This window comes from Parus major, chromosome 4, assembly GCF_001522545.3.
Source record: "Parus major isolate Abel chromosome 4, Parus_major1.1, whole genome shotgun sequence".
Classification (NCBI taxonomy): Eukaryota; Metazoa; Chordata; class Aves; order Passeriformes; family Paridae; genus Parus; species Parus major.
In genome coordinates this window covers 25,061,425-25,089,336 of record NC_031771.1, presented here as the reverse complement: position 1 = coordinate 25,089,336, position 27,912 = coordinate 25,061,425, and the positions used below count along the sequence as shown (strand labels likewise).

The window sequence follows — 27,912 nt, the reverse complement described above, 5'->3', positions numbered from 1 at the left end:
TTAACTGAGATGAATACCCAAATTGTCAGGTTAGAAGTTACTTCATTGGATAAGACAGGAGCACCTGGAAAGGTGCAAAACATAATCCTTCGCGAGGCAGGAGGAGTAATTTGCCTAAAAGTACTCAACTAATAGTTTTGATTGGTTCTAAACTGTGATCCTTGAATTATTTTCTGTTGACCTTCAGGAAAGTACCTGACTATCAGGAGGATTTGGGGGGCTCCAAAAGCAATGCTGTCACTTGTTTTGTTTTCAGCACAAATAAGTAAGCTCGGATCCCTTGGATAGCACTCATTAAAGTATGTACATCTGGGAGAAATGGTTATAGGAAGGCAGCTATTTCCTTAAGAAATATTTTGTCTTTGGCAATTTTCTTGACTGTTTATATGAGCATGAAAGGTGAGATGTTTTAATGGTGGAATCACTGCCAGCTCCTGCAGGGTTAAAAAAAAAGCCCCATCAAAATCCAACCAGTGGTCATCATCCTAAGATGTTAAGGTGGACTGGATAGCCATTGTTCCTCATTCCCTGTGTCATCATGAGAATGATGACCATTCTCATGTCTCAGTCTCTTAGTGCCTGACTGGTTTAAACCCTGTTTGCATGCACACATCTTGGTACTTGTGAGTTTGTGGCATTCGGGAGACGAGGCGAGTCACTTTCCCTTCCTACAAACTCTCTTTCTGACCTTTCTCACACTGTTGCTACAATGCTACAGCATTGCTTCCTGCCTCTTACAGACGTGTTTGTGTGTGTGTGCTGCACAGGCGACGTGAGAAGTCTGCAGCTGTAACTCAGCTCAGTCTCTCGTGCTAGGACAGTGTGCATACATCCTGCTAGGATAACACCCTGGCTGGAGACATCCTCCTGACTCCTCTGAAAAGGGAGGCTTTGTGGTTGAGGAAATCAGATCTTGTCCCTTCTGCCTTCTTTCTACAGTGGTTGTGAGGAAGGCAGCTGGGGTGACCTTTTCTCCCTGTATGCTCTTGAATTACAAGCTTTTGCTTTCCTTATTTTCTCTAGAGTTCTAGCCCAATTTTTTCCTCCTAGAAACCACACTGATTTTCCAAAATGCTTCCATTTATCAAACAGTATCCTGAGGCTTTTCCTAAGAAGGGTATCCAGGCCCAGAAATAATGCCTCAGACATTTCTAAAGTAGGAAAAGAAAGCAACATGATCCAACTTGCTGTCCTCATGCCATTGTTACTCTGCATAAAGAAGAATATGAAAGAACTAGAAGAGTAAAGAAAGAGCTGGCAGGATCTGCACAAATTATCACCAGAGTGAGGACACAAAGAATAGGTAGAAGAAAAAGCACACAGCAAATTTAGAACTAATATTATAGTAAAAGAGGTACCAGCTGAAGGGGAGTACCTTCAAAAACCAATGTTATATGATGATGAAATACAATGTTAACATTCCATACTGTACAGAAGAGTTTCCTTAAGGCTATGTTCTGCCATGGCAGGATTTATCTCTGTAGGTGAATGGAAAGACAATTGCCAAGAAGAACAGCCACAAGCGAGTTATTCTCTCTTCCTCTTCTAGCAGTGACAAGTGGCAGAAGGAAGATCAATCATCACTGCTCTCCAGGATTTGAAGTGGTTTTATGCAGGACCTGGAGGAAATGGAATATGCTTGGAAAGGTGATTCTAACAGCTAACAACTGTAAGGATTTTCCCCAAATGGAGGAACCTTTTGCAGACCCTTGAGCTTGTGGGTATCCTGTTTTTCTATACAATCACTAACCCAATCCTCCTTGACAGAAGGCAGCTCTTCTTTTCTCTAGACTTTCTCTCTTGCCTCTAGGGTTTGGGATTCCTGAGGGCTGACCTTAGCAGTAAAGACTGAAGGAAAGGAACCATTCAGTAACTCCACCTTCTCTTATGTCTTGTCAGCTGAGCAACAGTGAGTCAGTTCTCCACAGTGTTGTCCAAATCAATGCCAGGCTTAACCTGTGCCAAAGGACAAAAAGAACCTAATAGGGAATGAAAATATTTTTATTTTTTTTCCCAATAGAAGTGTGAGGAGGGTGGTGGGAATCTTGTGAAGAAAAGGTTCTGGGGAATTATTTAATGTCATGCTTATAGATCGAGGGCCTTAATAAAATAAAAAGATCAGAGAAGACTATGTGCACCTTGATGATGAATGAATATGCCTGCTTAGTACTTCAGGGATGGATTAAGCTGTTGAAAAAGCATTCAACATTGGCTAAAGGACTGTAATATATGTGAAATTCCACAGTTAATGCATCATTAAATAATTTGCTGCAACTGATTTATAGGTGCAATATACTACACTATGTCAAACCGTGCAGGATAATAAATGGTATCACAAAAATATACTATTGAAACTTTTGTTCTAATCAGTCTTTTGAGTTTTAGTAGAACATAGTTCTGCAGAATTGTCCTATTGATCCTGATAGAGTAACATGTAAAATCTTCATGCTACATATATTTTAAGACCTTTTCTTAAGCAATCTGGGTTGTGGTCCAGTGAATCAGGCACTGGTTTGTGACTTGTGGGACCTACACTCTGGTCCTTGCTCTGTCATTGAAACTCAAAGCTGCTGACCTAAGTTTTTTTCCAGGATGAGTGCTGTAATGGCCACTTTGAGACCTGAGCTCTCTCTTTCCATGGACACAATGTACAATCCCATCACCTACCTGCATATATTGGACACATATGGCAGGGAAAGGGGGTGATAACCATCGACCTATCAATCCAAACTTCATAGGACCTGGGTGACTAACTGCTTCTGGGGAACATCTTCCCACTCTCCATATTCAGTGTTTGAAGAAGGAATGCTTGTTCCTTCGCTTCCAAAAGAGAATATTCAGGACAAAAACCAATCCACACTTACTACCCTATTAGTGCTTCTTTCCGGTGTTAAATTCTTTACAGAAGAAGCAAATGGTCTTGGTTCACTTTGGATCTTGCCCCAAATGTTCTTCCCCTCATTCTTCCACCCTCCAGTTTCCAGAATGTTTCTAACCTCAAGGTTGCAGGGTCTTGTTGAGCAAGATTCGTGGTAACTCTTACTGAAGGAATATTCCCACTTGTAGAAAACAATTATTTACTAGACCAGGTAAGAAGAAGAGTAGTTTGATGTTGGAAAACTGGTGGTGAGACACTCAGTTGAAGGAGGTTGTCTCTTCTAGTCCCTATAGGATGGTGTCTGTACTTTGAAATGCCTCTTTTGGGATCAACATAAAGGACCCTGATGTTTGCTGGTGCATTTAGATGCACCACTCTAATGGATGAGCTAATTGTAATTAATAATTTATTTGATTAATTTAACCCCTTTAAGCCTTTGTGCTGTTCAGTTTGCAAACAAGACTATTTTTTCCCCATCTTTCTAAATTATTAAGCAGGCATTTTATTCAGCTATATTTCAGCCTACAGGAAATAATTGCTAAGTTTTATTTGAATCTGTTGTTCATACTGTGTAATTGGTCATGCTGTAATTAAGAACTGTATTCTTTCACATTTTGTTAGAGTCCAGAGTATACCAATGATCTCTAATTACACAATTACAGAATCACAGAATATGCTGAGTTCAGATCGTGGCCCTGCACAGAACCATCCCCAAGAGTCACGCCATGCCTGGGAGCATTGTCCAAATGATTCTTGAACTCTGTCAGGCTTGGAGCTATGACCACTTTCCTGGGGAGCCTTTTCCAGTGCCCAACCACCCTCTGGGTGTAGAACCTTTTCCTAATACCCAACCTAAACCTCCCTGTCACAATTACAGGCCATTCCCTCAGGTCCTGTCACTGCTCACCGCAGAGAAGAGATCAGATTCCCCTCATGAGGAAGTTGTAACTGTGATGAGGTCTCCCCTCAGTTTCCTCTTCTCCAGGCTGAGCAGACCAAGTGACCTCAACCATTCCTCACACAGCTTCTTCTCAAGGCCCTTTGCCATCCTTGTTGCCCTCCTTGGGACAGTGTCTAATAGTTTCAGTATCTCTCTGATATTGTGGCACTCAAAATTGCACACAGGACTCGAGGTGAGGTCACTCCAGTGCAGGGCAGAGCAGGACAATCCCCTCCCTTGACAAGAGACTTCACCAGGTTCCTCCATCCTCACTGGCTGCTTATTGACCAGGAGCTCCATACAGTCTCAAGCCCAGCCCTTCAGTCTTGGTCTGAACAAAGTTGTAAGAGTACCTGTTTCAGTTCTGCTCCCAGATAGTTGCTCAGGTTTCCTGGGTTGACAGCAGACCTGACTTGTTGCATTCCCTTATGGTTTCTGGAGTGCTGATAGAAGCTGTCACTGCCTGGGCTGCCCAGCTCACACAGGTCAGGGCCATGCCCAGTCCCTCACGTCACTGCCCTGCTCAACTTGTGGCCATCCCCAGCTCCCAGCTTGCCTTCCTTTGTGAGGTCACTCAAATCTTGCAGCTCTCTGGTAAGTGCTTTTTACTGGAGTAATCCTGAGGGGAGTGGTTAGTACAAAACATAAGAGAGAATCTCTCTCTCTCTTGATTCAAGGAAGAATTAAAGCATCTTTTAGCAGTGATTTTGGCATTTTAGAGAAGAAGGTGGTTCATAGTTTGAATGAAACTTAAAATTTCTCTAAGTCCCTGACTGCAGCAGTGTTTGTAAGCAGTGATAAGGGAGAACTCTTACTTTTAGTAAGTAGGAGGTGTCTCTAATGTAAATGCAACTTAAGCACTACAATGAAGAGCTTCTGTGAAAAGAAGAATTCATATCTCCTAAGTAGATTCCTAATACTGGTCAAAACCAGACAGCTTTTGAAGGCCCAATTATTTAAAAATAACTTTTAAGGGGCATCATGTTTTGAGATGGAGATGTAACTCTTTTAACATTTGTGTGGTTTAAAATCTTCTTTCTAGAGGTCAAGAAGTCTCACTATGTAAGGGCAAGATTTTCAAATGCATTAGAGTTGCACAGCACCCACATCCCTATGAGAACAGATGCAAAGGATGCTAGGAAAAGATGGTATTCCACTGGGAAAGGGGAGGTAGGCATTAAAATCTTAGATTTGGCCAGACTGAGCATGGCAGTGCCCTTTTCAGATGATGTGCTGTACTGAAGTTGATGGGAATGCTGATCTGGATTACAAGAGGACCAAGAAGTACCAGGCACCCTAGTGAATTCTAGAGCACACAGGACTAGGATATTTTAGATAGAATTTTTATAACATAAGATCAGCTCTCTGCCAGTGCAAATCAGCTTACTCTTGCTGAAATACATGATCTCAGTTGAAGTAATCTGTTACAGTAATGCTACTTTACAGTGTCTTCCAACTGAAAATCTGTCCCAGCGTATGTGCTAACCTCCCTAATTGACAGAAAATGTTTCCAAGATTAAATACTGACCTAAACATCACCATCATCTCCTTAATACCAATCTTTACTGTACCATATGCCTGATAAAATAACAGCTAGTGCAAAATAAGAAAACTGTTGCCAAGATGGAGAATCTGTTAAAGGAGTCACCTTTCTTTTAAGCCATGGAAATACACTAACTCTGAGAAAACAGGCACTTGGAAAGGACCTTGGTGAGCTGTGGTCCATTGTCAGAAATGTTGCAGCTAATTAGCAGCCAGAGTTTCCAGAGAGAACAAACTCTGACATGATGGAATGGCTCCTTTCAGAGTCTCAGCCCCCAAGAGTTTTGATGCTGGCACAGTTGCTGTTGCAACTTCTACATTAAATTCATCTAAAGAGGGAGCCACAACAAAGGACTTCCAAATGAAATGAATGTTCAGTAGCTGATGCCTGTTCAGCACTTGCTTAGTGACCACTGCTTTTTCTATTTTCAGGAGGTGCAGTCACGATGGAAAACAAAATTTTATGATCCTTCTACTTCTGTAAGTCACCTACTACTATTATGAGTATTCTGTGAGTTGTATAAGAGTTGATAATTCTCTTTTTCAGCTTAGAAGAACTTGTGCTTCTGTCATAAAACTATTTGCATTGAGTTGTCCAAGTTTTCTCCACTTGAAGTGAGTTATCCCACCAATTCCAAAAAGCTTCTGTATCATCATCTTCAGGGTATCTCCTGTTGGCTCTCAGTGAGTGAAGATTCCAAACCACTGCTGTAGCTGGCAGACTGAAGAGTCCTTGAGATCCTTCTTTATTTTTAACTGCACAATTTTGATGCACTTTGCAGAGAGCAAGATAAGAAATCACATAACTTGCAGTGAATCTCAGAGATGAAGCTATCCAGCATGGGATGAATTATCTACCACTATCTGAAAATCACTTGTGTGAGGTAAAAGCATTTTAAGTGATGAATTAAATATCATGACTCTAGCTGCATGAATGAACAAATAAAAAAGAATGGTATTGCCATGTAGCTTGGTGAATCTTCAGCTCTTTCCTGTGTACAGATGTGTCATCTCAACAAAGGCCTCTTTGTTTGCTTTCAGTTTCTAATTTCTATTTCATCCGTGGAAGAGTTACGTGTAGGCACAACAGCCTTCCTCCAGTAAACACTCCTTCAGTATTATCCAAGCTGGATGTGACTCAGACTAATGAAACAAAAATTCAGCTTCATATGTGGGCAGAATGAGCAGAATTGCTTCCTTCTCCTGGTACAGTCCACCTCATCAGAGGTGTTTTTGAAGAAACAATTTTTTGTTCTTTCATGTTTCAGTTATTTTCTGTTCATCCAGGTCAGTCTGCACAAAAGGCAGGATTTGGGAATTAATTATTGCTACCTGTGTTCCTTTGTAGCTTGTTTCTGCAAATATTGTTACAGTCTGGATTCCTTCCCTGCAATTTAAATGAACAATTGGTACTTTACTGATCCCATTTTCTTGTAGCTGTTTCAGGAATTAGAGTGGTTAGCAAAGACCTCACTGGCAATAACAGCTGATAGTGCATGGCAGAATGATTACCCTGTTCATTCCCTGTCTGTTCTCAATCTGCAACTGTGTTTAAAGGGGAAAGAAGCTTCCTTGAATGTATTCAGCTTGTGCCTGCTTGGCTTAAAGGCTCAAGTGCAGGCATGAGGCTCAGAAAACTTCAGTCCCTATGTTTACCTCGTGATTCTCTGTGCCTCTGCTTTCCCAGGGAAAAAACTACTGTGTTTTCTTGTGTGCAGCAGTGTCCTGGCATCCCTTTGCATGCCACAGCACGGGGGAACAGGAGTGTGCCATGAGACATCCTCCAGAGCGTCTACCTGCACCTGCACAGCCTGGGGAGTGTCCTGCTTCCCACAGGAATCACTTCTGCAGTGCAAGGCTGCACACAGCATCCCTGCCACAGCAGCAGCCGCTCCGAGACCAGGAGCTGAGCCCAGCTCCCAGCTCAGCTCTTCCTCTTGTGACTGCTCTCTCCAGCTCCTGTCCGCTGCGGCAAGCACAGTCAGCCTCTCAGACTTGCTCAGACTCTTAATTTCTGGACTGAGATTTCTCTGTGCTGAGTTTAACCAATTTAGTGGGAAATAAACTTGTGGAAAGCAGCTTCCAAAGCACTCTTCTGACAGTGTGTGATTCTCCCCTGCATTTGAACAAGAATAACAGATGCAGAAAAACCCCATGCGTGTATTCACAAGTTTTGTTTTGGATACTTCTCCCATGAAAGTGGACAGCTATTCCTTTATAGAACAATTTCCCACCGAAGGAAGCAAAATTTAACTATTCACCCACCTCATAAATATTAATTTGAAGTTAATAAATCCCTTTTTTTTGCTGATAATTTGAAATTTTGCTACAAATGTCTGGCCTGTCAAGGCCTGCATGTTAATTATAAGTAAACGTGACTCCTCATCTTTATAATGAAATAATAGTTTAATCTCAAGACTGTCACTTTTCATTGAGAATGATGAATGACATCTTGGGCATGACACTGACAGCAGTGTCAAACAGCTTATTACAGCTGATACTTCAAAGCCTCTCAGGTTTGGCTAATGGTTGAAAGAATAAAGTAAGGAGATCATCAGCACACCAGTGAACAGCTCCATTTGTAGTTTTCCCATGCATAAGAGTCCAGACTATTTTATGGAAGAATTACTAATTTGTGTAGTGCTATAATTGAGCAGTTCACTGTGATCCCTGCTTTTGTAATAAAACTAAAGGCAGGTTGATATTTTTGATTAGTATGCACATAAACACAGTTTTTTCAAAATGCACTATGAACTGGGGTGAGGTTTCAGGAAGATTAACTTTCTACTGTTGTTATTAACAGGCAGGTCAGCAGGTGTCATTTTAGGAACCATGGCTATATGCAATGGAGTTTTAAAAACATGACCCAAAATAGTGAGGATTTGTTCTTATTTTTCTCACAGTGGCTTTCACTGCAAGTCCAGACAAGTATGTCACAGTTAGAGCTGCAGGAACTTACTTTCAACCGAGGTGTTCTTGAAAATGTGTCCCTATGATATTTGTTGAAGCTGCCTCTCCAGTCTCTCTGGGGATATGTCTACAAAATATACTACAAACAGATGCAAGGCACTCTGTCACTTGCTCCAAACTGATATGAAGCTCTATGAACAATGTTCACATGGCCCCAGTGGGCTTCTGCTTTCCCAGCTTGCGTGCTCTCCCTCTCACCGAGGCTTGTTATCTCAATACCCCGCTGTCAGCTCTGAGCCCATGTGTTGGCAAAATATTATGTATAGACATCTACTGCCTAAGAAACACTCACAGGTCCCTGAGCCCAGAGTTTCCCCAGACTCTCATCTCCAACATCAGACTTTTTGTTTTCCCTGGAGGTGGAATCTTGCAGGTTTCCCATGCTAGACCAGGATTTGACTACCAGAGGCAAAACAGATCTGCTGTAACCATTTCCTAGTATTTGCTGAGGTTCTCATGTGTGGAAACCTGTGCCTGATTTTCTTAAAGAATTTTTTGTTTAATGAAGTTTGAACTGAAATGATTTTTTAAAAACTAGCTGGCGTAGTTAGTTTCATCTGATCTCACACTTCTTCAAAGGCAAAATTAAATAAACTTTCCTCCTCTGTGTATGACCAAGGTACTAGCAAGAAGAACTAAACTTCTGGTTCTTGCTATGACCTGAAAGCCTCCCTAAGCCAAATGAAATCTCCATTTCTGCATGTCCCTGATCACAGATCCACCTCTCATTTGAACTGTGTAAGCTCAAATCGCATGCTTCTGCAGTTAGCTCAGTATAAGAACCAGCTTACAGTACCATGCTGAGAGAGGAGCACCAGAACGCTACGTATGTACAGAAATAAAGCTGTCACATACAAATTGTGAGGACAAGAGGAATTACTTTGGCAATAGGATCTGTCAGAAGCTCCCAGATACAAATAGGAGTGTTTCAGGTATTTACTCACTGCATCTAAAAAGCAGCCTATAAAGATCCACTCAGATATCTGTTACTCTTTAACAAAAAGAAAACCACCACTTCACACCAGCTGGGCAGCTTGGTAGGTCGTCCTTAAATATAAAATGCCTGGAGAGCAGAGGCACTGTGCTGGTACTCACTGCCACAGCACGTTGTGCACTGCTCCTCTCTGCCCAGGGGCTGACATCCACCCCTGTAGATGATTTTGTTCTGCAGAGCGCCTCTGGATTTGTGCAACCAAATTGTTCTAAAATAAATCCTATATAGATACATATACACATGTGTATATATATAAACATCAGTAATTCAGTGACATTTCACTCTAATCTGCCCCAAGGAGTCTATTAACAAGAATCTCATTTACCTTGCCTTCAGGGGTGGGTCATAAGATGAGGTGCTACAGTGCTGCTCTCATTGGAAAAATCTCTGCATCCCAGGCTTTGTTGTCTCCATACAAACCTCTTTTCATCCAGTGTACAAGCTGTATCTATTGCCTGTTTGAATTAGGAGCAGATGGGCAGTGGGCAGCCCTGCTGGCACTGATGGATCTTAATTGTCTTGGCCAGCCTCTCCTGGGACTCCTACCCACTGCCTCTATCCATGGCTCCAGGAACTCCAGCTCAGGGCTTGCATCCCGTTCCTGGGTCGTGCTGTGGGTATACTTTTCTTTAGTGCTGTCTTTGGATTTATCTTCTGCTGCTCCTGTCCTGATCCCCCAAAAGATCCACAGGACTGATTTGTGACTTTGCCTGCTAGAGAAACCCACTGCCAGCTCCCTGCTCTGCCTACCCCATTTGTGTGCTGTGGTGCTGCTCCCTGGCTGCTGAGGTTACTGCTCTGTCTGTGCTGGGTCACCCTTGACTCCTGGCTTTTGTTTCTTTCCAACACTTGGCTTCTCCTGTTAAAAAACCATCAGCAAGCAGGGCTGGCAAACTGAAGCTGCTGGTTATACATCTCCTGGGCAAGACAGATGCAGGGCATGCAGTGCTGCTCAGAGACCATTATTTTATGACTGTGGGGTCTAGAGGCTCCTGTCACTTATGGTAGCTTCTTGCAAGAGGCACTGCCAATGGAGAGTGTCAGGGAATCCCATAAAACTGTCCTGTCTCAAGAGCTAATATGGATGTTAGGGGTGTGGAGAAGGAAACAGGGGAGTGATTTACCAGTGCTGCAAAGAAAGCAGAACTTCCTGTGAAAAAGGAAGAAACAGAGTTCAGCTTGTCAGGGACCTTGTCCTTCTCCTCATGAATCATGACATTCAGGGTATATGCAAAATAGTACAAGGCACCTTCACAGATTTGTCCTGTAGTTATTATACAGGGTTTCTGCTTCGCTTCTGTGTCTCCAGAGTGAGAAGATACCTGTGAAATGTGTGGGTGACTGTAATGTCAGGATGAATGTACTGTCACAAAATCAGTAGATATGCAATAGGGCAAAACCGTAACAGGCAAATATATGAAATGATACTTAAATATTGAAGAGTTGTGCATCTTCAGGATTAGACTCTCTTTGCCCTGCTAGTATAATTAGATGTAGGAGAATAGCTATAGGTAACAAACACAATGTGGCTTTGGAGATTTCTTTGTGTGACTTGTGGATGGAAAATCAGATCAGTTATTAAGCACAAACCTGGAAAACATCTGGAAAGGAAAAAGATTGAAGTGACTTTAAGCTTTGCCTGTTTTTTGCCCTATCTGAACATGATATGAAAGGCTGCTTCTCCATCCTGCTGGTGGAGAAAACAAATGGATTGTCCAAGAGAGCAATTTCCAACACATTAATGGTAAATTGAAAAAAATGCATCAAAACAGGAGGCTCCATGTCAAGAACATCAATTCCCTTCACTCCCCATTTGGCCTTGGACAGCCTTTGATTGAAAACATTGCAGTGAAGTGAATGACAAGTGCAGAGTGGAGGTGATGCATAAAGGTAGTGTGAGGAAAGAAGGCAACTGATATTGGACCCTCACCAGTAGCCCAAGTGTCTTGTTGCTGGAATACAGTGGAGATGGATGGCAGAAGGCAGGAAGAAGTCATCTCCTTGAGGAGGTTGCTTAATAGACAAGTAGCTAAAGCAAAGGGAGGATATAGAGGCCTAATAGAGAAATATAATCAGATTCTCGTCAGCTTTTTCTGGAGAATAATTCTGGTGTGTGTTCCAGTATAATCCTGATACCCAGTGCTTTACATCTCATTCTTTCAGCCACATTTTCAAAGATCAGAGTCCCTCCACAAGTGTTCTACCTTAGGACTTGGATACTGCAGTGTTTCACAGAGTTAGGCAATAGACAACACTTTGAAGAGAGTCAGGGAGAATTCAGGGTGTGCTTTATTTTATATTTTTAGAAGTCTTTATTTATTGTTTGTTTGGAAGATAGACACAGAAGGCCTGAAACCTGGCAGGGTTTATACAAGGAAAAGGAATCCAGGGCCTAGAGCTGAATTGTTTGCCCAGCCATCCATTGTGATTCTGTGGGAGATATAAGAATTTAATCCTGAGTTTCAAGCCTCAGATGAATATTTAACAAACGAGCATGTTTTTCTCGTGTTTTTGCCTGCAGGTGGTCAAAACTTCACCAGCTTGATCTTGACTTCAGACCACTGTAAATGCAAAGCCACGGTCAGCAGATGGACACTAGAGAAATGGAGAAAAGCTGCATGATAGGTCTTCTCAATTTCTTCATGCATCAAGATGAAAGTCAAGACAGGGGGACATGGACATTGTAAAGGAACATGCTTTTAGCCTGCAGTCTAACCTCCTGTTCTGGTTGTTTCCACTGCCTTTGGCAATTCACTGGTACAAAAGGAAATATTGATTTAGAGATCTGTCTTAGCATTGTATCTTCCCTATTAAATACAGCAGGGAAATTGAGAATTCTGAGTATTGAATTTCAGAAAGGATAAATTTATCAGCTATTGCAGCAGACTTTTCCAAAGCATAGAAAGTACTATTAAAACATAAATGTACTATCAGAGCAGTCATGTAATTTGATTGGTTTTCTTCACTACCTTTGCCATGCTTCCACACTACAGTCAGCATTTGAGCTCTTTTGGCTCAGAAGATGCCTACAGCATGGAAGAATGATGTGCACTTCCAGCTGTGCCCAGCTGCTCTCCAGCCAGCAAAGTGCTGTGGGGCAGACCCATTTTTTCAGATTTCTACCAGCAACTGGTATTGGAGGGTGTTGGCTTACTGATGGTGTGATGTTCAAACTGTAAGTTTTTAATTTCACAGCAGCCCAGCCAGCCACTCTCCTAAGATGATTAAACGTTGGTTTTTGCCTTTTGAGCTCTGGCAGAGTGTTCCCTGAGTGCACTTATACCGGGAAAGCTCTTAGAGCAGTTGGCTGGCTCTAAGTATCCTGCCAATGAGAACTGGAAAGGCTGCAGTATTTATCTTGCTGATTTGTGGGCATTTCATTTTTCAGGTGGGAGCCTTTGGTCACAAAACGACCATTGTCAAAGCTAAAGCAGCCACTGTGAGACTTTCTCAAAGGAGCCTCTCTCCTGGATGTCTCAGGGTATGTGTTAAAAATTGGTGCACACGTGAGTCATAAAGTCTCCCTGTATTATACAGATGCCTGAAACAAAGAAGAAAAAGAAAAGCATCTCCACACACCAAGAAAATTCTTCCTTAGTCCAGAAGGAACTGAAGGCTCTGGGTGATTCTTCTACTCTCCCATACAAGAAGAAGTAAAAAAAAACCCACCTTAGCCTTGTTTAGAAAATAAGGTGGGTAAGAATTTATAGGCATTTCTGGTTTATTTGTAAATCAAATGGTGGGTGATATCTGCATCAAGGAACTCGAGACCATGACGTATCTCAGCTGGGACGAGAATCAGATGAGAATTGAGGAGTTTGGTTCTTGGTGTTGAGCCAAATCCTGCAGCACCAGAGCATGGCTAGGTCTTACCAGGTCAGGTTTATCCTCAGAGGTGACTTCACGCAGCTGGAGATCCAATACTTTGTTTCTGAGCCTTTTCAGAGAAGTAGTGACTCAGCTGGAGTTCTTCCATCTGCTTGTGCCTTGAAATACAGAGGTATGGGTTAACTTTTCCCTAAAGACTAAGAGAAAGCTGTCTCTTTAGCCAGCCTAATCTTCCTTTCACTCCTTTAGAAAGCTCACATTGGGTATTTAATCCTGCTTTGCAGGATTCAGCAGCAGAGAATCACCTGCCTCACATTTGAAAGACAAATAAAAAATAATTGTTAGTCATCCTTATCTGTTATTGTTGATATCTTCTTGTAGAAGACCTGATTAGGGCTGCACAAGGCTAAGAAAATATTCTGTGTCTGAAAATGGAAAAAAACAATTAAGAAAATTAAAATTAACAGGGAGTTAACTTCTCCTGCAATGTTTATGTTTTGGAAGGTCAGTAGATTAGACACGTTGCAGGTAATGTGAAAAGATCACTTATGGCATAGTACTTCCTTGAGCTAAATAAATTTAACTCCAAACAGTTTTTTCTCTACAAGCCCCTTCTATGGCAGCAGTGCATGGAAAGGCTGCCTCTCCTAGATCAGTGCTTGGGGCACCCTGTTGTCCTCAGCAAGGCTCACAAATGTAAACCAGTCACCATTCCTGGGATATCCCAGGCTGAGGAGACATACAAACCAGCAAAAGTGTAGGAATCTTCTGCAAAAAAAAGCTTCCTGCTTTTTTTAGTGGACTGGTGTCCACTAAAGCCCTTGCTGAAGTGTAAACCTTCACTATGCTCAGCACAAATTGAGGAATGAGACTAAGAAGTGATGTCCAATCTCAAAAGAACAGATGGTTCTCGCTTCCTTTCGCTGCAAGCCTGTCCCCCTTTGAGCAGACCTCACTGCTGCTGTGTCTCCATCATTCCAAAGCTTTTATTGAATCCATCCAGGAATAGGACAGCAGCCTGTGGTCCTCTGGGAAGAATATTTTCCCTAAAAAAACCACAGTACAGCTGGCTTCAAGCGCTGAATACCTAAACCAAATGATTGCAGTAAAAGCCCACTTGGGGCTCATTTCACAGCTTGGTACTGTTGTCCTTAGCTGAGGTGGCCAGATTGTCAGAGGTGCTGGGCACATGCACCAGGGAGTCTTTTTCATTGCCATTATTTTAATTGGGTGCCTTGCAGGGAAACCACTTCACAGGCTGATTAATTTTATGAATAATAATTATTTCATTAAGGTATACTGCGCAATTAAGAGCCTATCTTATTATATACATTTTTCCTTTTAATCTTTTCACTTCATGTAGTATCTACAGAATTAGCCACAATACTTCTGTTTAGGAATGATCAGAGGCAAGCTGAAAACTGAAGCTAGAGAATATTGCAATCCTTCTGTTCCTAGAAATAAACATGCAAATTTGCAATATTAATTACATTTACAGGTGCTGCGCAACCCACGTTATGTTTTGTATGCTGCCTTAAGAGCTGAAGAATTGTAGCTCATTTTTGGTTTACACCTTTTTCTTCTGAAGGAAGGTGCACATTAAGAGGACTTTAAAATGCACACCATATGAAGATGGAGCATATTTGTGCACACAGTAATGAGATGTTTTCATACAGGTCTTGAAAGCTTTCTAGGAAGGTGCAGAAGACAAGAGAGGCAGCATGTCTCTTATTTGTGGGCAAGTGCTGTTGTGTCCTAGGATGGCTCTGAAGCTCCAGGGTCTGTGGGTGAGAGGAATTAAGCTGGCACAAGCAGATCACTTCAGCTAGGCCCTGGGAAAAACATGGATTCTTCTCTTGCTGTTAAAATTAAAGACTGAAATTAAGCATAATATAAATCTTCAACTAGTTGCTAGCAAAACTAGCTGACAAAATAGGAGCATTTCTGATTATAGGAGTGTAGTATAAAGAAATCCGGACTGTTGGCCTGTTTTTAGCCAAAACACTGGCACAAGGAGTGCATTTTGCCCCACACTAACACGTCCTTGTTTCTTAAATGGTATTCTTTATGAATGCTCATCTTCAGTCTAACATCAGGTATATTAGATACAGCCCTATTTGTGACTGCACATCAGAATTTTGAACTCCTGTTACACTTCTCAGAGAGTCCTGGGTGAGCACAGCAGCACACACCATCCTCCCTGTTAAAACGTGGGGAAAAACAATTGTGCCTAAATTCAGTTGTAGCTGATTTTATTTCTAGCCCATGTTTCAGCTGGGGTTGCAGGTCTGTGCACTAACTTGGATCCTAATAGTCCAGGATTAGTGAATGTGTTCTCTTCCTGGCTGCATGAATGAGGCGTGATGTGACACGGCAAAATTGAGATTCTCTGTGTCCAGATGTTCACTATCATCAATGAGGAATGGCTGGAGCCATGTATTAATCTAGTAAAAACAGGCAGAGGACTATCTATAAATATTTTTTTCCCAAGGATTGCTATCAATACTGTTTATCAGTTTAATAGCATGCTACAGGGGGAGGTCTGGTTCAGGCCTCTCTTAACTTTGAGCTGAGTAATGCCCATAGCAGTGGGTGTTGGGAAGGTTGGTGTTCTGCCTCCTGCGGGAGAAGCCAAGTGTCAGTAAGGCACACACAAGTTAGCAGTTTCAGTTCAAGCTTCCTGTAAATAAGGCTCAGCCTTCTGCTGTACATCAGGGTGATGAAGAGGCGAATGGTGCAGCTCGATTCCCATGATAGCCATTTCTTTTTTCCTTTTGACTTAAAGAAATGTCAGCCTACTCTTGACACATTTGAAATATCTGCACCGTGGCCTGAAAGACCTGTTTCAGGACTTGCTAGAAGACATATTTCATGTTCCTATTTAGTTTCTTTTTCTTTTTTCTTTTTTTTTTTTCTCCCCTGAGTCTTGGATAAATTGTTTGCTAATGATTTGCTTAAATGCTTTAGATTGTATTGTAGAAAACTCTGCTCTTAGTCATACAAAGTAACTACCAAGTTACAACTTTTTCATTAATATTAATTAGGAAGGCTATACAAGTGAGGAAAAAATAATAAAGATCTTCCTCCCAAGTCCCCCACTATTATTCCCACATCACTCAATACCACATTTCTTTACCAGAGTTCATTTCTAAAATATACCCAAAAAGCACATTCCAGCCATGCTTGTACAGTGAGGAGCTGCTCTCTTTCTCCATTTATTGTACTGGAATGAGTCAGAATGAAGCAATTTATTCTTTTATTCTAACAGGAAAAACACCACTCAATACCTCACCTGGTAGTATCTTTTTTCCCCCACTCATGCTATAGTTGGGCTGTGGCAGATCTTTTCACATATAGGTATTTCCTGCCAGGGAATGCAGAGGCAAGGCTGTTGCCTTTCCAGGGTCTCAGATGGTGTGTTGCTGGCCCTGCTCCAGCTTCTGCCTTGAGCCAGGGGAGGTGATGCCTGGATCAGCAGCAAATTTGGGAGCTGCCATATCAGCACCCAACCATGTTCAGAATGCCCCCCTTTTAGCCCAAATCAAATGAATTGAATAAGAAAAATGGTGTTCCTCAGAAATCTGACTTTTTTTGAGTAATTTACAAGCTATTGGTCCATCCCAAGCGCCACAGATTCTGTGGCACACAGGTGGCCTTACCAGTAGAAGGATTTTTTTCTTTCCAGACACTGCTCCAGCAGGTTTCCTGGGGGCAATGACAGAGCAGGTGAAATACTGGCTCAGAAAGACACAGCACTTTCTCCTCCCATCCCCATGGTTTCAGCTTGAACACAACCAGTGTTGTACCACAGATGTCAGCTATATTATACAAACTTATTTTGAGATGGTAGAAAATATTTTAACCAGCTTTCTCCTGTCTGAAAATATCACTTTGCTTTTTTCCTTTACTATTAAAGTGTTTTAGACTATTGATCTTTGCTAAATGGATCTAGTCAAGGATGGTTGTGCGGTAACATCTGGGATAACAATCCCTAGGAGACTGAACTGAGGGGATGTCTGCCACCAGCTAGAAAGTCACTTATTGACAAGTCTAGGGTCTGAGTTTTTGCTGTGCCAGTTTGCAGAGGACACTCATGCAGAGCTGGGGCAGGAGGGTCACTACAGCTTTTATGCTTGGGCAGCACACTGGGCAGGTCTGCTCAGACATGAACTCAGAGGCTGACTCAGGCATGAACCCAAGCAGCTGTCCTGCACCATCCCAGGATAATGGAGAGGATGAGAGAAGAGAGGAGTCAAGTGCCAGAGGAAGGACTTGTGAATAAAAGTGTCCTCTGTGCAGCCTGTGGTCAAGTGAGTCACTGACCATAAATCTTAATCCTGTAATCATAAATCTGAGCCTAAACACTCCCTGCACGTGCCAGAGCAGAGCAGGAGCTTCTCAAACCCACACCCTGAATGAGAAATTGCCAACCATTTGAGAATGTGTGGAGCTGTGCAGAAATAACTGGATAAGGTTTCACTGACCTGCAGCAAAGTAAGAAGAGGAGTTGTGCTCGCTGCCACAGCACACGGTAGGTCAGAAACAACAAGTGGTAGAACAAGCCAAATGCTGAACATCAACATCACCTCATCAGTGGCTGTGGGAAGTGAAATGAGCTCTTGGCAAAGGAATCCAATACGGGCAACCTTCAGAAGAGCAGCAGCAACAGCCCTTAGGGTAGGGGGATATTTGAAATGCCAGTGCTATTTTTCAGAGTGAAACTGTTTAATGATGTTTAGAATTAGGTCACCGGCTGCCTTGGGAACTGTACCTTAAGCTTTGATAATCCTCATTTTGGGAAGCAAGTGTCAATTAGGGCTTATTTAAAGGTGGCTGACCTTTTTAACCTGCACTGCTGTGTGAGAGATGGTCATGATCTATAGAGAACCTTGGGAAATATGCTTTATTTACCCAGAGAAAAAATTGCAGAGAGATTCTCTTTGGTTTTCTGAGACTCACATGTCAAGCTAAGGTTGAATGTTTCATCCCTGGAAATGTTCAAGACCAGGCTGGCTGGGGTGAAGTGGAAGGTGTCCTGCCCCTGGTAGGGAGGCTGGTGATCTTCAAGGCTCTTTCCAACCTTCTGTGTTTCTATGTTTTTATGATTCTAGGATTCTATGATGCTATTCTGTTTGGCCTTCCCAAGGCCAGTGCAGGTTAATAAAAACAAAAGCCCTCCTGGCTCTGAAGGTTTGTCACAGTGGAGATATAGAGCCAGATGGAGGGAGATCCTAAATCCAAATCCAAGCTGGTGGCCACAGGAATGTTCATCTTGGTTCCCAAAAAGAGGAGTCAGCCATCAAGTTTAGTCAATTCCTCTGCCTGTTTCTGGGAAATAATTCTTCAGCATTGTGCAGAATAATGTGTCTTATTTCCATCTTAATTCTTAGTGAAAATAGTTATGCATTAAAGGAGCTTTTTGTATCTGCAGCTTTCACTAAGTCTTCTGAGACATATCTGTCCTGGTTTCAGCTTGGTGCAGTGCTGTGTTTTGGATTCAATATGAGAATAATGTAGATAACACACTAATGTTTTAGTTACTGCTCAGTAGTGCTTAACCTAAATCAAGGACACTTCAGTTTCCCACACTCTAGCAATGACTGTGAGAGGAAAGCTAATATCTTTACAAGCAATTTAATGGGTGAAGGTTTGCGATTAATGTCTTTGAAATGGGTCTTAATGTCTGTACTAACTTTGGGCAGCAGGTTTGTTGCAGACACCAGACAACTTGGCTCCTGAAAGAGCCAAGCAGGTCTGCACAAGCCTGAACTTCTGAACTTTGGGGTAAAAGAGCAGGTTCAAGGGGGGAATATGTGGTAGGCAATTTGGGAAGGCTGTACCTTCCTATTACCTCAGCCAATGGGGAAAGGAAGAGGCAACATGAGGATGGAAGTTGAGGATAAAAGCTGCACCCTCCAAAACCTCAAAAGAGAAAACCCTGTGGGCATGGACTCCAGTGGACTCTCTCCCTTTATTCAAATAAAGTTGCAGGAGTCCTCTGTCTCCTTTTTGGACATAAACCTCTGGTGTCTGTGGATTTTCCTGACAACTGGGGCCTCCTCCAGGATCCTTCCACTGTCCAGGTCCAGCACATGGCAAGAGAGCTGGAGGCACACCTCACCCGGTTTTGGTGACCAGCTCCCTGTGGCGCTGGCAGGCACTGTGCAATTGTTTGGGTTCCTGACACTGTCTGGGACATAGATGAGAGGCAGACCAGGGGGGGTCTGTGAAGAGTCCACAGGCTATGGACACCCAGAGGGGGTGGTAAGGGAAAGTCAAAAAGGGGCTTGCCAAATCTCACCAGTGAGTACAACTTTGAGAAGTAAATCATGGCAGGATGTCCAGGCTGGGCAACAAAGGAAAGTCGAAAAAGGGCCTCAACACTAGGGATGATGATCCCAAAATACTGCAAAAGAGTCCTTTGGGAGAATGGTGAGATAATTTTCACATTGTCCCAGAGTTAATTAAAGACATAGGTGCCCAGGGTCTTGGCAACTCACACCCAGAGTGGGCAATATGGTGTTAGTTTGGGAAAGGATTGGTTGAAAGGGAGTGAGTACAAGCCTTTTGTATTCCCAGCTTTCAGAGGAGGTATATAAAAGATATGAAAGAAGGGATGAATAGAAGTTAAAGGCATAAGCAAGGATAATGGAACATTTTTTACAACCCCTGATGGGAAAAGAAGTGCAGGGAACCCCAGGACCAAAGGGAAGGGGGCAGCCACCAGGACAGCAATTGGGAAGGAATTAATGTTCCATCTGTAAAAAGGAACATTAGAAATGAATTGTGAAGGGTGTCAGGATCTGCTGCTGTACTGGGGACTCACCCCACTGGAGCCCTTGCTGAACCAAGAAATGTGTTTCCTAGTAGACACAGGAGCTTCTCTGTCTGATTTGAATTTTATGCCAAAGGGGGAACAACTGTTCAAAGGTTCTTTTGATAAGTGGGAAAGATGAGCAGGTGCATTTTATTCAGCCACTATTGGAGAATGTGTGTGTATGTGAATTAGCACAGTGTGTGTTACCCTCACAGCTGCCCATTCCCTTCAAACACATTGTACAGGGTTGGGAGAAGTCAGGAAGAATGAGACATGAACAGTGGGTTGGCTTGTGTCCACTGAGTTGTTTTATACTTTTTCTCTGTGTAACAATAGCCATCGTTTCTGGTTTTCTAAAACCCAGCTTAACCTCTGTACTGACTGGGTGCAGCAAAATTGCAGGGCTACCGAGAGCCAGGTGAGCCAGGCTTGCTCAGATCCTTCTGCTGAGGAGCCAACTCCTCGAGAAGAAGATGAATGGAGGGACCAGGCTGGGAGGGAAGCTGTGGGAGAGTCTTCCCTGCCCCTGCCAGCCTGGTTATGATGAGCTGCTGTGGGGTGCTGCAGGCTGCTCTCCCCTGAGAGCTCAGGGTGCAGAACATCAGGGCAGGCTTGATGTCACAGGGGTTATCTGGGGTAGTTTGGGCCAATCTGAGGTCATTTGGGCTGACTTGAGGTCATTTGAGTTCCTGGTAGGGGTTAATTGAGGTCATGTGGAGTTACTTGAGGTCGTTGAGTTCCTGAGAAGGGTTACTTGAAATCATGTGGGTTATTTGAGGACATTGCATGCCTGAGAGGGGCTACTATATATATATATATATATATATATATATATATATATATTCATATCAGAGATGGCTCTGGGTATTTTGTTGGCTGCAGGGAACTGCTGTGGCACACACCCATACGTGCCCAAGGGCTTCTCCATGCTCAGGTGGTAGGAACATAGCATTATTTTTCCTAATCAGTGTTAATATCAACTCAATTACAGCTGTCTGACACTGCAGACAGAGCAAATCACAAGATCCTATGCGGAATAAATCCGTTTCATCTGGATTTAAATACCAAGCAGCATAAACCTGCCAGGACTTTTGGTTTTTTAATTAAACTGTTTGGAGTGAAATGGCCAGCAGAGAAACAGCTCCAAAATATCCCACCCAGATGCAATAATACTTAATCTGAAGGGAGATGGAAAGCCCAGAATTGCTTTGTCCATGCCACAGAGTTGTCCTTTGCAATCCCAGGCACATGAGACAGGGATATGGGATGCTCTGCACCCCACAGGGCTGCCCTGCTTTCTGAACTCAGTGCTGTGGCAGGGAAATTCCCACTTTCAACCTCCTCAGCCCCCCAGATCTCCTGCCTGTGGGCCCAGCCCAATGTGGGCAAAGCAGCCAGTGCCTAAGCAAGCAGTGAGAGGTTTCTGATGTTTATTTACATCGCTGGCTCTGTCTCACTGGGTGGTTTCCCATCTGCTTGGCCATGTACATGAAAATACCAGTGAAAACCATAACTTGGCACATCCCACATCTTCACAGGCCACCAGCCTCTGAAGTTTTCACTGAGCAGAAATAGAGTTACAGGCAAAATCTCAGCCCAAAGATAGAGGAAGGAATTCAAGTCTTTGGCAGGAGACATTTTTCCACTTGGGAAGTTCATGGGAGTTTTCAGATTTCTGGGATGTCTCAAGCCTCCTTCCCTGGTCAAAAAAAAAAAAAATGCTTTTATGGGGAAACAGCCAATCCCCCAAAAGCCACAAGGCTGGATACCTGCTCTGTGGGGTGGTAATGCTCCCCTGTCCACCCACACCTGGAAGCATCACCTGGGGGTCCTGTCATTCCCATGGGCAACATCTGTGGGCAGTAACTGCATACGCTGGCAAAAAGCTATTTTTGGGGCTGTGTTCTTGCCTCTGCTTCTTCTGCCTGCCCCTTTTAATGCTCACACAAAGCTCTTTGGTCTTCATTTAAGAGGCCCCAGGAACTCCTGTGTTACCAGCAATGCCAGTAGCACCCCTGTGCTAATAATACTGAGCGAGGGGAATTAAACCCATTTTGAGCATTTTCCACCCTAAGCAAAAAAAAAGCTTGCAGAAAAATATTCTGAGATCCTTTATCTATATCCATAATCCTGTCTTACCTGGTAGGTTCTTGGCTGCAGGTACCAACCTGGATCAGTCTGAATGATTGTTTGGACCCTGTGTTCTTCGCTCTGTGCCATTTTTCTCTTCCTCTGGTCTTTGCCTCTCTCTAAAGGAGCCTTCTAATGGCAGATAAGGAAAGCTGTCTGCAGCCACCATGGCTGGATCCCCACTCACATTCATGCTGGTAACCCCCAAGGAGCACTGCAGAGGTGCCCTAAACTGCTGCAGAAGATGATGCAATGGTAGAAGAAGATGGGGCGAATAGGGCTGGAAGTCAAAAACCTCCTGAATATTCCCCGGTTTTGCAGGGATTGCTCTGGCACAAATGCAAATGCTGCTAATGCCTCCTCCTTCTCCAGAGCTGACATTTCCTGAGCAGAGCTCTCTTCTTTGACCTCTCTCTGTAAATATTGACATTGCATTCACAAGGATAATAGATTTCTGCCTACTCTTACTGCAGCTGAATGTTTCCACCGGGACTGTTACTACTTCTTATGTCTGGAAATGCACCTGCACCAGCTGTGAGGCTCGGCACAGCACCTCTGCCAGCCCTAATCCTCCAGGGCCTTAACAGACCACCACTGCCTCACCACCACAAAGCCCCAATTCCTCTTCAGACAGTGGGAAAGGAATACTCTCCTGACCCTTTCTTTTTATTGGATAAAGAGAAAAACCCTATGAATTTGACTATCTTCCTCCTAAATCACTTGCTCTCTCTAATGGACATGATCCCAGGGCAGGCATCCAGCATGAAAATGACTTCCCTGTCACACATGACCCACACAGCTCCCCAGAATAATCCCACAGTGATGCCTGAGCCTCCCAAAGGAGGAATATTCTGAGGTTTTTGTTTTCCAGTAACAATCCCGCTACTTCTCCCCAAAATGAGATCACTCCCCATCCCCAACACCCAGGGATGAGCCTCAGCACTTGCTCTAATTCTTTGCCTCCAGCAAAAATTCACTGCAAAGCATTGCTTTGCTCTTTCTGCTCAGTGTGGTCTCTCTTGCCATGCCAGAGGCCTCCTTTAAAAGCAAAATGGTTTGGTGAAGCCTAAAAGCAGCTTTCTAAGCCTCTGCTTTCCATAATATGAACATCTGGCAGGCTCTTGGAGGGCAGCTTAAGGCCGGGCTTCAGAGAGCCGCACAGTGCTGACCAGTGTGCAAGCACTTGAAAAAGAGTAGTCAGGAGCTGGTTTTGCACAAATACCTGTTTTTCCCAGTTGCTTTAGCCCCATGAGCAAGACAATATCCCCCCCCCGGCTTTCCCTTGCTCCATGGTCCCGTGTGGAGGCGGTATGTTAAGGATGTGCCAAAAGCATCCTTTCCTTGTTGCCAGCTCTGGCTCCACACACAGGAATAACCATCCCCTTTTTTTTTAGACATCTGGCATGCACTGAGCAGGAAAAATACAGCAAACTGGAATTTCCTTCACTGGGAGAAGTGCACACTGTGGTTCCTGCCAAACCTAAAGTTTCTCACTTAGGATTTTTGCATATGAATGGGAATTCAGGCTTGGTCCCTGGAGGGACCATCATTATATGCATTAACAGACAGCTGGGCTTTAGAAAAAGGGGGAAAGCAGAAAAAAATAGATGTTTATTCTGTACTTAGGCAAATTCATATGAGGGGAATCATCTCCCATTCTCACTGCAGCACACGTTACTCTCTATAGACTCTGAATACATTCACTCATCAAGGCATATTGAGTAGCAGCTTATTAGCACAAGTTCGGTTCCCTTTCTGCATCCCTCAGACACACACACACAAATACAAGTCCTCAGTGTGGCCCATCTGGAGTGATTCTGTAGCTTTCTCTTGTCTGGGGGAACACAAGATCATGTTTCTAGAGCATTAAATTTGGTTTGACAAAGGCTTTTACATTTTTTAAGTTTTTATTACACATACATTTTATATATATTTAAAAATATTCTGATATATTTTTATAACCTCCCTTCATGATGTCACATCTCAAAGCTGGGAAATTTGCACTGCCCAAATTTACTGTGGTAAACCTTCTGGGGAATGTGAAAGGGCTTTGCCAAGGGTCATCTAATGAAGGTAAATCAAATAAAATCAAATCACAGGACAGAGGAAACAAAAAACCCAAAACCCATTCTTTCATTCGACTCCTGATTTATCAGCTCCTACAAAGTCACCACTTCATCGGTGGGATGTTTCCACAGTGTAAAAAAATAACCTGGAACACAGCAACCTTTATTTTCATCTCTCTTTTAGACAATAAGATCTCTCCTCTCCTTGAATAGTTTAATAATATTGAAGAAAGAGCTTACACGGAGATAACAGTGCCATCTTTGGGGACCAGATGCCCATACAATGCCATCACTGATGGAGGCATTTCACTTCGATGCCTTTTCCCTTTTTTGCCTGTTTTTGTTTGTCTATTTGCTTTTTACTTATTTTTTGTTTTTTAGCTCATGGAGAGCCCAACGCAGCTGCACAGAAAAATCCACAACGAGGTACTTCCCTTCCCAAGCTGGGCTTGGGCTTTCCAAATTTACAGGGATCACCAGGATACTTCTCTGGCTTTTTAAAGTCTGATTTTTACACCCAAGCCTGCTTCCAGTGATCAGGTTTTATCTGCTTCTGTTTTTTCCCCTTGCTTTTCAGCAGTATTGGGACGTGATTGTCCCCAGACCCTGGGGCACTTAAATCCCCTCTATCACAAAGACATAAATAACAGCACTTTGAAATAAGCTGAGCTTTGCAAGGGAAAAGTCTGACTTTAAGGAACTAGGATGCGCAGGACTCACAGTATCCCTGGCTGGTACCTGGGGCCTCAGCCACTCATGACAGGAATGCTTCTGTTCCTGAAGAAGCTGAGCTGTTTATCAGCTGCTTATCAGTTATAGCCACGAGGATCTCTGGAGCGTGGATGATAAACTAGCAGGAGGCAGGGCTCTTTCCTGCCCTTGTACCCTCTGCAGCCCAAGCCTGGATCTGAATGCGCTCTCTTGCCATAATTTATTTCTCCATTAAATTTCTGACCAGGGCCCTGGCTTTGCAGCTATTGCTGTCAGCCTTTTGTCTTTCTGATTATGCTAACAGCAGCACTTGAATGCTAATTGCCTTCCCTGATGAAGCAATCACACAAATTCGGGAGGGATGGACAGTACACACAGGGTTTTGACCCTGGCTGCAGGGGATGCAATGCAGGGGCCAAGGATTCAGAGTTTCTTTTACTGCTGTGTAAAATGGGAGGCAAAGAAGAACAGCTCACAGGGATGGGAGTGGGATGAAATTTTTGCAGGACTGATTGCTATGCTCTGAAGCAACTATTCATGTTGATTTGGGACACTGCACCTTCAGCAGTCCCCTCCCAAGGGGCAGCCCAACTTTGCCTCTGCCAGAGCCAACAACCTTTCCCTACACAGAATATTTATAATAATTTTATTTGTTAATTTTATTTGTTTTCTCTGGGATACGTGTAGTTGTTGCTACAAGAAGATTCTGGCTGTTCAGCCCTGTTCTCCAGACCCTGGATTTGAAATGGATGAGAAGACCACTCATGTTTCCCTTTCCCCTTGCTGGGCCAAGGGAAGGACTCACATGGGCATGTTCAAGACCTAAAGTCATCCACACCCAGGTTTTAGCAGCTGCTGAGCAACCCAGTCCCTGTGTAGGGCTCGGTGTGCACTCAGCTGCTCACAAACTCTGGCTGTGAAACCCTGGTTTTCCACTCCAAAATACTAAAACCCCCCCAAAAGGGCCATTGTTTCCAAGCCAAATAAACATATTCTTCTCCCACCTGGGCACCATGGATTGGCCTTTAGGTCTGTGAGTGATTTTCAAGCCCAAAAGCAATGGCCAAGCCAGGATGAAAGCCATGCCTGTGGCTCCCCCGCCATCTAATTTCTCCTTATTTCTTGCCAAATGCATGTTCCAAACAACTTTATCCAGTCCATTCAATCTGCCCTTCCCTGCTTTCATGGCTGGTGGCTGCCCAGTGGGATGGAACTCGGGGGATTTTAGCACTAGTGAGAACACCCATCCTTTCTGCAGCCACCCTAGTCATTAATTCATCCTGGGACAGGAACACTAATGAAGGCCAAATCCTTCCCAGTGCCACACCTTGATGCTCTCCATCTATCCCCGCTGCCTGGCTGAAAACACTCTTTTCAGCCCAATCCCGTCTCATCCCTGGACTATTTGCTGCCATTCACCATTTATTAGCCATGCACTAATTGTTTTCTTAACTAAGAGATGATCACCCAGTGCTTCTGCATGTGTGTGCACATACAGCCATGCATCTCTCTCTATATATTTCCCCATAAATACATATATGCCTCCTCCTCCTCCAATAACTGGGTCCAACCATTAATCTTATGCCATTTGAAAGACATCAGCAAGTCCTGAGGAAATCCTGAGCACCTACACATCTCATGGGAAGGGACCACAAGATGCCACTTTGACAGCATTTTGCCCACTGGATGGGAGAGGCTGCTCCCTATCTTGGTTTGCTTTTTTTAAAGAACATGTAATTTCCCTATCTTCCCTTTTTTTCTCCGAATGGAGTATTTTTACCTTGCATGCCCTTTTTCTCAGCGGCTCCACACACCGCATTTCTTGAGGAGTAAATGATTAAATTTTAGAGCCTGGAGTTTCATGTTTAAATGTCAAGCTTGAAACACAGACCTCAGAAGAGAAATCCATAGGATTTCTATTTTCTTGTAATAGATATGGTCTTTACTGGGAGCAAACCAAGAAAAAGGCAGGCAGCCTATCTCACAGTTTTTCTGCCTTTTTTTTCTGCCTTTTTATTTTTTTTGGAATAATTTTCTTTTGGTTTTGTAGTGAAAAAAATAAGCTTTGAGAGAAATAAGTCATCTTCACCAGCACAAATGCATCTGCTGGTCATTTAATGGGGAGTTCTGGGGTCAAAAAGACCTGCTTAGAGCTGTTAATGGGTTATGAAAGCAGCACACCAGTGTAAGAAAGCATCTCCTTTTCTTACACTCAATTTACTGAATATTACTATAGCTGATGCTATGAGAATCTGAGCTGACCCCAGCTAGAGGTGAGGAAATGAAGGGGGTAAGAAAATGACCTACGTGGGTGCCTCGTTCTCCTCCATGGCTGGCTTACAGGACTTTCTGGGAGGAAAATAATGAGCCATATATTAATGGGTTGTCAAAGGGCACTGTTGGGGCCTGTAGCCACCAATATCCAGCAGTATCCAACAGATGCTCCCACTGGCAGTCATATTATAGAGAGAGTGGGTGCATTCAGTGAGCATCACACACTTCACACCTGTTTCTCCAAGGGTTTTTTCCCCTGGAAGCCCTGTGGCATACAATAACTGCAAACACCCTGGTCTGCTCCCATGGCTGCAAACAAGCATTTATGCTGGCCACCATGCTGCCCTGGCTCCCATCTCCTACCCAGTCTCAGCCTGGGATTGTTTTGATGTCTGTCTTCATGTGCATGACATTTAAGCTTCGTCATAAGCTCAGATGCATTATTAAAATTGCACACTTGGAAGCACACATGCACCTGCTGAGGGAACTGCAACAGGGAACACCATGTTTTCAGCACTCACCCCTGCACTGGGTTTTCCTGTAGTGTCCTCTTTTTCCAGCATTACCTCACTCTGAGCTGTGGCTCTGTGCCCCTGTGTCATTCACTTCCTACACTGACCTGTCTGCTGGTGCCAATAGCTCGTCCTAGCATCTCTGTAATTCCCACACCACATCTAAGGCATCGTGGAAAAGCTGGTTTCTGTCCTGCCACCCACCCATTTTACCAAGCAGAATGACGTGTGCCCTTCTCCAGTCCTTGAG

General features: G+C 43.5%; 1 long non-coding RNA gene across 3 annotated transcripts in view; it reads left to right on the top strand.

Moving 5' to 3' along the window:
- The window catches only part of LOC107203261, a 39,253-nt gene extending 25,747 nt beyond the window's left edge, over positions 1-13,506 (top strand). For all 3 annotated transcript variants that reach the window (XR_001521095.3, XR_004497044.1, XR_001521094.2), the window contains 4 exons: positions 1,550-1,647; positions 5,793-5,840; positions 6,143-6,244; positions 11,846-13,506. This is a non-coding gene — a long non-coding RNA (uncharacterized LOC107203261). The remainder of the gene's footprint in view (positions 1-1,549; positions 1,648-5,792; positions 5,841-6,142; positions 6,245-11,845) is intronic.
- Positions 13,507-27,912: the final 14,406 nt, after the last annotated feature.